This window comes from Triticum urartu, chromosome 4A (genome assembly GCF_056163025.1).
Source record: "Triticum urartu cultivar PI428250 chromosome 4A, HENAU_Tu73, whole genome shotgun sequence".
NCBI lineage: Eukaryota > Viridiplantae > Streptophyta > Magnoliopsida > Poales > Poaceae > Triticum > Triticum urartu.
The window spans coordinates 546,572,880-546,581,473 of NC_141876.1; the positions used below are offsets into that span (position 1 = coordinate 546,572,880).

At 45.0% G+C, this 8,594-nt stretch overlaps 1 pseudogene; it reads left to right on the forward strand.

The window, feature by feature from the left end:
- The first annotated feature begins 432 nt into the window (after positions 1-432).
- Positions 433-1,195, forward strand: LOC147976526 (uncharacterized; annotated as a pseudogene).
- Positions 1,196-8,594: the final 7,399 nt, after the last annotated feature.

Consider the following 8,594-nt stretch of genomic DNA (forward strand, 5'->3'; position numbering starts at 1 on the left):
GCGTCACGGATTCCTTGCGAGGTACCCCTGCCTTGATCTCTCCGCCTCCTCGCGAGCCTGCCTGATGAGGCTGCCTCTGAGGAAGCTTCCTGTCGTCCGCCCCGTTAGGCTTGGTCCCTCGCGAGGGTCTTTGAGCTTGAGCTGATGAAGATAGGCCGCGCTAGGCCCCTGCTTGAGCCACGCCGCAGGCCGCAGGCAGGCAAGTCTGGGGACCCCCGTTCCCAGAACGCCGACAGCGGCAGGACCGGAAGGGGGACATGGGCAGGAGTTCTTCGTCCCCACTTCTCCCCTGGCGGCATCTGCTTCGCCCCGAGTGGCGTGTCCGATGGTGACATCGCCTCACTCAGCCTATGGGACCAGGCCGGGAGGGGGCGTGGGCAGGCGGCCTTCACCCCTTCCTCTCCCTTGGCGCCAGCGGTTGGTGTGGTTCCGATGGCGTCTCTGGGGTCCGGCCACCGATCGATACCGCGGGAGGCTTCCACGGCTCTAGGAGGTTGTTCGGCGGTTCCAGTTCAGTCGAGCTCTATTGGGGGTTGGGCAAGAGGCCCCACCTCAAACGGGCCCACGCGGGAGGAGATCATTGCGTTTGGAGGGATCTTGGATCCTGTTTCTGAAGGACGATGGATGAGAAGTCGTCTTCAGGAGCAGCCGGATGTTGATGACATGCAGCTGAAGTCCGCTATGCGGGCGGCCAAGCTTCGTGACGTTGAGGTCACTACTGGTATGTCAGTCAATATGTCTAATTCAATTTTACATTTTTCCAATGATGAGATTGTTCACAATGAAAATCTTAGGGGTCTCACTAGGTAGTAATGGTAATGAAATCACTAGATCAGTTAATGATATCCTCGATCTAGAAGTGGAGCGCGCTTTGGAAATGATTCGTAATCTAGCTGCTGTTAAACCCGTGAACGATTCCGACATAGACGCGTTGGGAGTCAGGGTTCTTGATAGTTTTTGTGCGGATCTTGGTCCTACACTTCCTGAGACAGAGGAAGATGAGGATTTTAGTTCCCCTAGGGACTCGATCCATGTTGATGTTCCAGAGGTTAGGTCCACGGAGGCCGGTTGTGAGGATCGTCTGACATACCAAAATAAGCCTAAGCGGAAGTGGAAACAGAAGGTTTATCCAGTTTCGGCTGTACGTAGAAGTTCTAGGATCCATACCTCTAAAAAATTTCATGATGAAATATGAGAGGATTTTTTTTGGAATAATAGAGGTCTTGAAGACTTGGCTAAAAGGAGGTTTCTAGCCGATGCGTCTACTGAACACAAGCTGAACTTTATCGCCCTTTCCAAAACTGGAAGGGACAACTTCACCCCCCATTCCTTAGCACTCTTTCTGGGGGTGTCGACTTCGACTGGCATTGTCTACCTCCAAGAGGAAGGTCCGATGGGATCTTATTTGGAGTTAGGTGTGATTCGTTGGAAGTTCGGAGTGTGGTCATGGGGGACTTTGCGGTAAAATTTCGGGTGAGATCAAAGGCCGATGGGTTTAATTGGGCATTGGTGGCGGTGTATGGTGTCGCCCAGCCAGAACTCAAACCTGATTTCTTGGTTGATCTCGTCCGTATTTGTGGTAGTGAGCAGCTCCCAATTCTCGTTGGGGGCGATTTTAACATTATTCGAAGAAGGGAGGAAAAGAATAATGAGAATTTTGATGGCAGATGGTCGTTTATGTTCAATACCATAGTCGAAAGCTTGGATCTTAGAGAGATAGAGCTTTCTGGTAGGAAATTCACTTGGGCTAATTCGTTACCAAACCCGACTTTTGAGAAGTTGGACCGTGTCCTCGCCAGTGTCGAATGGGAGCAGAAGTTTCCCCTGGTAACAGTCCAAGCGTTATCGCGCGCAGTCTCGGATCACACTCCGTTGCTAATTGATTCTGGTGAGGCCACCCATGTGGGAATAAAAATTACTTTTCTTTCGAATTATCGTGGTTTGAAAGAGAAGGGTTCCTAGATCTGATAGCAAGGGAATGGGCTAAAGATTTAGGAGGGACGTCGCCTGTTGAAAGATGACAGAATAAGATTAGGCATCTACGAACATTCCTTCGTGGATGGGCAAAGCATACGCATGGGATATAAAGGCTGAGAAGGAAAGGCTCCTTCTACTTATTCAATCCCTCGATATAAAAGCTGAATCCACTATTTTAGATACCAGAGAGCTAGAAACTAAAATGGAGGCGAAGGTGAGACTGAAAGAACTCCTTCGAGAGGAGGAATTGAAGTGGGCATTGCGAGCTAAAGTTCGCAAAATCACCCAAGGGGTTGACAACACTCAATTCTTTCATATGATTGCAAATGGCAAGCACCGAAAGAAGAGGATATTTCAGCTAGAGCAAGACGAGGGGATGATTCTAGGACAAGAGAACCTTAAAATTTATATAACTAATTACTATCAGCAGTTGTTTGGACCTCCGGAGGATAATTTTGTATCCTTAGATGACCCCAGGGTTGAGGATGTCCCTCAACTTGCAGCGGATGAGAATGATATTTTGACCACCCCATTTACGGAGAAAGAGGTGTTTGAGGCCATTGTAGGGTTTCGTAGTAATTTCAAAAAAATTCCTACGCACACGCAAGATCATGGTGATGCATAGCAATGAGAGGGGGAGAGTGTGATCTACGTACCCTTGTAGATCGACAACGGAAGCGTTAACTTGGTTGATGTAGTCGTACGTCTCCACGGCCCGACCGATCAAGCACCGAAACTACGGCACCTCCGAGTTCTAGCACACGTTCAGCTCGATGACGATCCCCGAACTCCGATCCAGCAAAGTGTCGGGGAAGGGTTCCGTCAGCACGACGGCGTGGTGACGATCTTGATGTACTACCGTCTCAGGGCTTCGCCTAAGCACTGCTACAATATTATCGAGGACTATGGTGGAAGGGGGCACCGCACACGGCTAAGAATATGATCACGTGGATCAACTTGTGTGTCTAGGGGTGCCCCTTGCCTCCGTATATAAAGGATCCAAGGGGGGTGCGGCCGGCCCTAGTAGGAGGCGCGCAGGAGGAGTCCTACTCCTACCGGGAGTAGGACTCCCCTCCCTTTCCTTGTCCAAGTAGGAGAGGGGGAAGGAGAGAAGGAAAAGGGGGGGCGCCGCCCCTCCCTCCTTGTCCAATTTGGACTAGGCGGAGAGGGGGCGCGCGGCCTGCCCTGGCAGCTCCTCCTCTTCTCCACTTTAGGCCCATGAGGCCCATTAACCCCCCGGGGGGTTCCGGTAACCCGCCGGTGCTCCGGTTTTATCCGAAACTTCCCCAGAACACTTCCGGTGTCCTAATATAGCCGTCCAATATATCAATCTTTATTTCTCGACCATTTAGAGACTCCTTGTTATGTCCGTGATCACATCCGGGACTCCGAACTAACTTCGGTACATCAAAACTCATAAACTCATAATATAACTGTCATCGAAACCTTAAGCGTGCGGACCCTACGGGTTCGAGAACAATGTAGACATGACCGAGACACGTCTGCGGTCAATAACCAATAGCGGAACCTGGATGCTCATATTGGCTCCTACATATTCTACGAAGATCTTTTATCGGTCAGACCGCATAACAACATACGTTGTTCCCTTTGTCATCGGTATGTTACTTGCCCGAGATTCGATCGTCGGTATCCCATACCTAGTTCAATCTCGTTACCGGCAAGTCTCTTTACTCGTTCCGTAATACATCATCTCACAACTAACTCATTAGTTGCAATGCTTGCAAGGCTTATGTGATGTGTATTACCGAGAGGGCCCAGAGATACCTCTCCGACAATCGGAGTGACAAATCCTAATCTCGAAATACACCAACCCAACATGTACCTTTGGAGACACCTGTAGAGCACCTTTATAATCACCCATTTACGTTGTGACATTTGGTAGCACACAAAGTGTTCCTCCGACAAACGGGAGTTGCATAATCTCATAGTCATAGGAACATGTATAAGTCATGAAGAAAGCAATAGCAACATACTAAATGATCGGGTGCTAAGCTAATGGAATGGGTCATGTCAATCAGATCATTCACCTAATGATGTGATCCCGTTAATCAAATAACAACTCTTTGTTCATGGTTAGGAAACATAACCATCTTTGATTAACGAGCTAGTCAAGTAGAGGCATACTAGTGACACTCTATTTGTCTATGTATTCACACATGTATTATGTTTCCGGTTAATACAATTCTAGCATGAATAATAAACATTTATCATGATATAAGGAAATAAATAATAACTTTATTATTGCCTCTAGGTCATATTTCCTTCAGTCTCCCACTTGCACTAGAGTCAATAATCTAGATTACACAGTAATGATTCTAACACCCATGGAGCTTTGGTGCTGATCATGTTTTTCTCGTGGAAGAGGCTTAGTCAACGGGTCTGCAACATTCAGATCCGTATGTATCTTGCAAATCTCTATGTCTCCCACCTGGACTAGATCCCGGATGGAATTGAAGCGTCTCTTGATGTGCTTGGTTCTCTTGTGAAATCTGGATTCCTTTGCCAAGGCAATTGCACCAGTATTGTCACAAAAGATTTTCATTGGACCCGATGCACTAGGTATGACACCTAGATCGGATATGAACTCCTTCATCCAGACTCCTTCATTTGCTGCTTCCGAAGCAGCTATGTACTCCGCTTCACATGTAGATCCCGCTACGACGCTTTGTTTAGAACTGCACCAACTGACAGCTCCACCGTTTAATGTAAACACGTATCCATTTTGCGACTTAGAATCGTCCGGATCAGTGTCAAAGCTTGCATCAACATAACCTTTTACGATGAGCTCTTTGTCACCTCCATATATGAGAAACATATCCTTAGTCCTTTTCAGGTATTTCAGGATGTTCTTGACCGCTGTCCAGTGATCCACTCCTGGATCACTTTGGTACCTTCCTGCTAGACTTATAGCAAGGCACACATCAGGTCTGGTACACAACATTGCATACATGATGAAGCCTATGGCTGAAGCATAGGGAACATGTTTCATTTTCTCTCTATCTTCTGCAGTGGTCGGGCATTGAGTCTTACTCAACTTCACACCTTGTAACACAGGCAAGAACCCTTTCTTTGCTTGATCCATTTTGAACTTCTTCAAAACTTTGTCAAGGTATGTGCTTTGTGAAAGTCCAATTAAGCATTTTGATCTGTCTCTATAGATCTTAATGCCTAATATGTAAGCAGCTTCACCGAGGTCTTTCATTGAAAAACTTTTATTCAAGTATCCCTTTATGCTATCCAGAAATTCTATATCATTTCCAATTAGTAATATGTCATCCACATATAATATCAGAAATGCTACAGAGCTCCCACTCACTTTCTTGTAAATACAGGCTTCTCCAAAAGTCTGTATAAAACCAAATGCTTTGATCACACTATCAAAGCATTTATTCCAACTCCGAGAGGCTTGCACCAGTCCATAAATGGATCGCTGGAGCTTGCACACTTTGTTAGCTCCCTTTGGATCGACAAAACCTTCTGGTTGCATCATATACAACTCTTCTTCTAGAAATCCATTCAGGAATGCAGTTTTGACATCCATCTGCCAAATTTCATAATCATAAAATGCGGCAATTGCTAACATGATTCGGACAGACTTAAGCATCGCTACGGGTGAGAAGGTCTCATCGTAGTCAATCCCTTGAACTTGCCGAAAACCTTTTGCGACAAGTCGAGCTTTGTAGACAGTAATATTACCGTCAGCGTCAGTCTTCTTCTTGAAGATCCATTTATTCTCAATTGCTTGCCGATCATTGGGCAAGTCAACCAAAGTCCATACTTTGTTCTCATACATGGATCCCATCTCAGATTTCATGGCTTCAAGCCATTTTGCGGAATCTGGGCTCACCATCGCTTCTTCATAGTTCGTAGGTTCATCATGATCTAGTAGCATGACTTCCAGAACAGGATTACCGTACCACTCTGGCGCGGATCTCACTCTGGTTGATCTATGAGGTTCAGTAGTATCTTGTTTTGAAGTTTCATGATCATCCTCATTAGCTTCCTCACTAACTGGTGTATGTGTCACTGAAACAGTTTTCTGTGATGCACTACTTTCCAATAAGGGAGCAGGTACAGTTACCTCGTCAAGTTCTACTTTCCTCCCACTCACTTCTTTCGAGAGAAACTCCTTCTCCAGAAAGTTTCCGAACTTAGCAACAAAAGTCTTGCCTTCGGATCTGTGATAGAAGGTGTATCCAATAGTCTCCTTTGGATATCCTATGAAGACACATTTCTCCGATTTGGGTTTGAGCTTATCAGGTTGAAGCTTTTTCACATAAGCATCGCAGCCCCAAACTTTCAGAAACGACAACTTTGGTTTCTTGCCAAACCACAGTTCATAAGGCGTCGTCTCAACGGATTTTGATGGTGCCCTATTTAACGTGAATGCGGCTGTCTCTAGAGCGTATCCCCAAAACGATAGCGGTAAATCAGTAAGAGACATCATAGATTGCACCATATCTAGTAAAGTACGATTACGATGTTCGGACACACCATTACGCTGTGGTGTTCCGGGTGGCGTGAGTTGCGAAACTATTCCACAATTTTTCAAATGTACACCAAACTCGTAATTCAAATATTCTCCTCCACGATCAGATCGTAGGAATTTTATTTTCTTGTTACGATGATTTTCTACTTCACTCTGAAATTCTTTGAACTTTTCAAATGTTTCAGACTTGTGTTTCATTAAGTAGATATACCCATATCTGCTTAAGTCATCTGTGAAGGTGAGAAAATAACGATATCCGCCACGAGCCTCAATATTCATCGGACCACATACATCTGTATGTATGATTTACAACAAATCTTTTGATCTCTCCATAGTACCGGAGAACGGTGTTTTAGTCATCTTGCCCATGAGGCACGGTTCGCAAGTACCAAGTGATTCATAATCAAGTGGTTCCAAAAGTCCACCAGTATGGAGTTTCTTCATGCGCTTTACACCGATATGACCTAAACGGCAGTGCCACAAATAAGTTGCACTATCATTATCAACTCTGCATCTTTTGGCTTCAACACTATGAATATGTGTGTCACTACTATCGAGATTCAATAAAAATAGACCACTCTTTAAGGGTGCATGACCATAAAAGATATTACTCATATAAATAGAACAACCATTATTCTTAGATTTAAATGAATAACCGTCTCGCATCAAACAAGATCCAGATATAATGTTCATGCTTAACGCTGGCACCAAATAACAATTATTTAGGTCTAATATTAATCCCGAAGGTAGATGTAGAGGTAGCGTGCCGACTGTGATCACATCGACTTTGGAACCGTTTCCCACGCGCATCGTCACCTCGTCCTTAGCCAATCTTCGCTTAATCTGTAGTCCCTGTTTCGAGTTGCAAATATTAGCAACAGAACCAGTATCAAATACCCAGGTGCTACTGCGAGCATTAGTAAGGTACACATCAATAACATGTATATCACATATACCTTTGTTCACCTTGCCATCCTTCTTATCCGCCAAATACTTGGGGCAGTTCCGCTTCCAGTGACCAGTCTGCTTGCAGTAGAAGCACTCAGTTTCAGGCTTAGGTCCAGGTTTGGGTTTCTTCTCTTGAGTAGCAACTTGCTTGCTGTTTTTTTTTAAGTTCCCCTTCTTCTTCCCTTTGCCCTTTTTCTTGAAACTAGTGGTCTTGTTGACCATCAAGACTTGATGCTCCTTTTTGATTTCTACCTCCGCAGCTTTAAGCATTGCGAAGAGCTCGGGAATAGTCTTATTCATCCCTTGCATATTATAGTTCATCACGAAGCTCTTGTAGCTTGGTGGCAGTGATTGGAGAATTCTGTCAATGACGCAATCATCTGGAAGATTAACTCCCAATTGAATCAAGTGATTATTATACCCAGACATTTTGAGTATATGCTCACTGACAGAACTGTTCTCCTCCATCTTGCAGCTATAAAACTTATTGGAGACTTCATATCTCTCAATCCGGGCATTTGCTTGAAATATTAACTTCAACTCCTGGAACATCTCATATGCTCCATGACGTTCAAAACGTCGTTGAAGTCCCGATTCTAAGCCGTAAAGCATGGCACACTGAACTATCGAGTAGTCATCATCTTTGCTCTGCCAGACGTTCATAACATCTGGTGTTGCTCCAGCAGCAGGCCTGGCACCCAGCGGTGCTTCCAGGACGTAATTCTTCTGTGCAGCAATGAGGATAATCCTCAAGTTACGGACCCAGTCCGTGTAATTGCTACCATCATCTTTCAACTTTGCTTTCTCAAGGAATGCATTAAAATTCAATGGAACAACAGCACGAGCCATCTATCTACAATCAAGCATAAACAAGCAAGATACTATCAAGTACTAAGTTTCATGATAAATTTAGGTTCAATTAATTTACTTAAAGAACTCCCACTTAGATAGACATCCCTCTAATCCTCTAAGTGATTACGTGATCCAAATCAACTAAACCATGTCCGATCATCATGTGAGATGGAGTAGTTTCATTGGTGAACATCACTATGTTGATCATATCTACTATATGATTCACGCTCGACCTTTCGGTCTCCGTGTTCCGAGGCCATATTTGTATATGCTTGGCTCGTCAAGTATAACCTGAGTATTCCGCATG